We start from the raw sequence: 4,818 nt of genomic DNA on the forward strand, positions 1-4,818 counted from the left end.
GCCCCCCAGTGTCAGTTAGGGTTACCACTCGTCCGGGATTACTCCGGACGGGTGGCGTTCCCGGACTATACATTGTCCGGGAACAGAGCAGGGAGGGTCAGGCAGCCGCACTTCCTCGCTGCGGTCGCCGGGGACCAAGCTCCGGCACTGGGGGCCAGGGGCGGAACTATCAGCGGTGCACCGGAGAGTTCTTGGAGCCCGCTGCCGTCTGCACCGCATCCTGCTGTTTTCGTTTTTTTTACTTTGGCGGGGAGCGTGGGAAACGTGGGGAGAATGCTGCGGTGGTGTGGGGGGTAGTTGCCGGATGAGAACAGATCCGCGGCCCTGCTGCTGCTCCGAGTGACAGCCGTCTGAGCCGACGGCGCTGCACTAATATTCAGTGCGGCTGTGACGGCTGCTTGACTTTGCAGCCTGCGCCGGGGGCAGGCGGCAGGAAGGAAGGAGATCAAAACCTGCCGCCGCCTACAAAGCCTACTCATCTCGCCGGACCGGCTCCCAGATGTGTTAACCAGAAGTGGCAACTCTACTGAGTCCTGGGGGTAGGTGTATGCTGGGTCAATGGAGCATATATGGGAAAAAGTGGAGTAATGGGGTGTATGTGGGTGAAATAGTGTATGTGGGTCACAGGCTGTGACATAATAGGGTGTATGTGGGTGAAATAGTGTATGTGGGTCACAGGCTGTGACATAATAGGGTGTATGTGGGTGAAGACCATTTTAGGGTGTATGTGGGTGAAGACCATTTTAGGGTGTATGTGGGTAAAATAGTGTATGTGGGTCACAGGCTGTGACATGTTGGGGAATTTTTGTAAGCTATGCCCCTCTGTCACGCAGTATGTGAACCTATCCCTCTCTCTTTCTGTCCCTTCATTTGTCACCCTGTGTGTGCCCCCCGTGTGTGCCCCCCGTCACCCTGTGTGTGCAGCTCTGTCACCCCATGTGTGTATGTGGGCCTTACAGTGTGTCGCATAATGTGTAATGGGTATTACAGTGAGTGTGATGTAATGGGCATCATGTGAGGTGTAACATGTAATGGGCATCACGGTGTGTGATGTAACGTGCAATGGGCATTACAGTGTTTGGGATAACGTGTATTAGGCATTAGGGTTTTTGGTATAATGTGTAATGGGCGTTATGGTGTTTGGTATAACATGTAATGGGCATTACTGTGTGTGTGATGTAACATGTAATTGGCATTATGGTATGCAAAATCAAGAATGGGTGTGTGATGTATAATCGGCATTACGGTGTCCGTGTTGTCCTTCGGCGCGCACTGTCCATATTATCCCTCCTTTACAAAAAAACTTTTTTAGTCCTGGCATAACGTGTAATGGGCATTGCGGTGTATGGCGTATCATGTAATGGGCATCATGGTGTGTGGCATAACATGTACTGGGCATTACTGTGTGTGATGTAACATGTAACTGGCATTATGGTATGCAAAATCAAGAATGAAATTTAAGCAAAGGTTAAAAAAAATCAACATAAGGCGGGTCAAAGGGCGGGACTGGGGGTGGAGCTGAGGGCCACTGTCCGGGAATCTCTGAACAAAAAGGTGGTAACCCTAGTGTCAGTGCATGTCCTCGTGTTCTGCTGCTCCTCTTCCTGTGAAGAATGTCTCCCACCTGTACCTTCCTCCCCCTAGTGTCAGTGCATGTCCTCGTGTTCTGCTGCTCCTCTTCCTGTGACTAATGTCTCCCACCTGTACCTTCCTGCCCCTAGTGTCAGTGCATGTCCTCGTGTTCTGCTGCTCCTCTTCATGTGACTAATGTCTCCCACCTGTACCTTCCTCCCTCTAGTGTCAGTGCGTGTCCTCGTGTTCTGCTGCTCCTCTAACTGTGAAGAATGTCTCCCACCTGTACCTTCCTCCCCCCAGTGTCAGTGCGTGTCCTCGTGTTCTGTTGCTCCTCTTCCTGTGACTAATGTCTCCCACCTGTACCTTCCTCCCTCTAGTGTCAGTACATGTCCTCGTGTTCTGCTGCTCCTCTTCCTGTGACTAATGTCTCCCACCTGTACCTTCCTCCCTCTAGTGTCAGTGCATGTCCTCGTGTTCTGCTGCTCCTCCTCCTGTGACTAATGTCTCCCACCTGTACCTTCCTCCCCCTAGTGTCAGTGCATGTCCCCGTGTTCTGCTGCTCCTCTTCCTGTGACTAATGTCTCCCACCTGTACCTTCCTCCCCCTAGTGTCAGTGCGTGTCCTCGTGTTCTGTTGCTCCTCTTCCTGTGAAGAATGTCTCCCACCTGTACCTTCCTCCCCCTAGTGTCAGTGCATGTCCTCGTGTTCTGCTGCTCCTCTTCCTGTGACTAATGTCTCCCACCTGTACCTTCCTCCCTCTAGTGTCAGTGCATGTCCTCGTGTTCTGCTGCTCCTCTTCCTGTGAGGAATGTCTCCCACCTGTACCTTCCTCCCTCTAGTGTCAGTGCGTGTCCTCGTGTTCTGCTGCTCCTCTTCCTGTGACTAATGTCTCCCACTTGTACCTTCCTCCCCCTAGTGTCAGTGCATGTCCTCGTGTTCTGCTGCTCCTCTTCCTGTGAAGAATGTCTCCCACCTGTACCTTCCTCCCTCTAGTGTCAGTGCATGTCCTCGTGTTCTACTGCTCCTCTTCCTGTGAAGAATGTCTCCCACCTGTACCTTCCTGCCCCTAGTGTCAGTGCATGTCCTCGTGTTCTACTGCTCCTCTTCCTGTGAAGAATGTCTCCCACCTGTACCTTCCTGCCCCTAGTGTCAGTGCATGTCCTCGTGTTCTGCTGCTCCTCTTCCTGTGACTAATGTCTCCCACCTGTACCTTCCTGCCTCTAGTGTCAGTGAATGTACTCGTGTTCTGCTGCTCCTCTTCCTGTGAAGAATGTCTCCCACATGTACCTTCCTGCCCCTAGTGTCAGTGCATGTCCTCGTGTTCTGCTGCTCCTCTTCCTGTGAAGAATGTCTCCCACCTGTACCTTCCTCCCTCTAGTGTCAGTGCATGTCCTCGTGTTCTGCTGCTCCTCTTCCTGTGACTAATGTCTCCCACCTGTACCTTCCTCCCCTAGTGTCAGTGCATGTCCCCGTGTTCTACTGCTCCTCTTCCTGTGAAGAATGTCTCCCACCTGTACCTTCCTCCCCCTAGTGTCAGTGCATGTCCTCGTGTTCTGCTGCTCCTCTTCCTGTGAAGAATGTCTCCCACCTGTACCTTCCTCCCTCTAGTGTCAGTGCATGTCCTCGTGTTCTGCTGCTCCTCTTCCTGTGACTAATGTCTCCCACCTGTACCTTCCTCCCCTAGTGTCAGTGCATGTCCTCGTGTTCTGCTGCTCCTCTTCCTGTGAAGAATGTCTCCCACCTGTACCTTCCTCCCTCTAGTGTCAGTGCATGTCCTCGTGTTCTGCTGCTCCTCTTCCTGTGAAGAATGTCTCCCACCTGTACCTTCCTCCCCTAGTGTCAGTGCATGTCCTCGTGTTCTGCTGCTCCTCTTCCTGTGACTAATGTCTCCCACCTTTACCTTCCTCCCCCCAGTGTCAGTGCATGTCCTCGTGTTCTGCTGCTCCTCTTCCTGTGAAGAATGTCTCCCACCTGTACCTTGTTATAACCCCTGATATACTTCCTCAGTAGTTTCCATTATAGTGCCATTTATACTATATTTAGTCTTTGGATTTCTGAGACCCAAGTGCATGATTTTGCATTTTTTGGCATTAAACTGTAGTTGCCATTCTCTTGACCATTCCTATAATCTGCCTAGATCCTCAATCATTTGTTTTACCCTCCTGGTGTGTGTACCCTGTTGCATACCTTTGTGTCATCTGCAAAAAGGCACATTTTAAGGCCCCCATACACTATGCGATTTTAGGCCGATTTCACTCGATTTCGGCACTTTGGGCCGATAAATCGGATGAAATCGGCCCAAAATCGCATGTTTGTGACATCTGATCCAATCTGATGCGCGTTCCCGTGCTCATCAGAATGGATCAGGTGGTCGGACCTGCTGAACATAAGATATATCGGAATCTGAGCCATCATGGGCGCTATTTAGCACCCACGATGTTTCAGATCCGATATATCTATAGAACTCCGGGTACCTCCTCTCCGGCACTGTGGACCTCCTCCAGTCCAACCCCCAGTGTAGTAACAGCAGCCGGCGTCACAGGAAGGGGCAGACGCGATGGGAGGGCAGAGGGTGGCAGCGACAAGACTCTTCCCTCCCTGCTTCAATCTGGATGACAGCACGGGTTGTACAGCGACCCTCCCTCTCCCCTGCTGCTGAATGTCTACACGGGCTTTAGAGCCCGGACCCCCTTTTCCCCAGCTGCTGAATGACAGCAGTGCACGGGCTGTAAAGCCCAGACCCCCCTCGCCAGCAGTGGCGTAACAGGAAATTTTGCTCCCCCCCCCGCCGGGACAATTTCGTCCCCCCCCCCCCCATTAAAAGACAAGACCCCCCCCCCCCCCGGAGCTGGCAGGGGTCCGTGCGGCGCGAGGGTACCTGTGGTCAGGGACTCGGGAGAGCCTGGAGGTCCCTGCGGCGCTGATTATGAGTTGCCGGGGTCCCTGCAGCGAAGTGGAAATAGTCAGAAGTGCTTCCCGCACCGCCGCACTGCGGTTGCGCAGTATTTCCACTTCGCTGCAGGGACCCCGGCAACTCATAATCGAAAATCAAATCGAGCAGATCAGTGATATGTTGTTGGTGATATCAGTATATTATATGGGGTGACTGATGTATATATGTGTAATACAGATGTCTGTGTGTCGGCATCATTGTGTTAGTGTGTTACCATATGTATGCATGTCGGCATCCATGTGTCATCATGTGTTAGGGTTACTGTGTCAGTGTCCATGTATCTGCATATG

Source organism: Crinia signifera, chromosome 4 (genome assembly GCF_055691185.1).
Source record: "Crinia signifera chromosome 4, ASM5569118v1, whole genome shotgun sequence".
In the NCBI taxonomy this organism is placed as follows: Eukaryota; Metazoa; Chordata; class Amphibia; order Anura; family Myobatrachidae; genus Crinia; species Crinia signifera.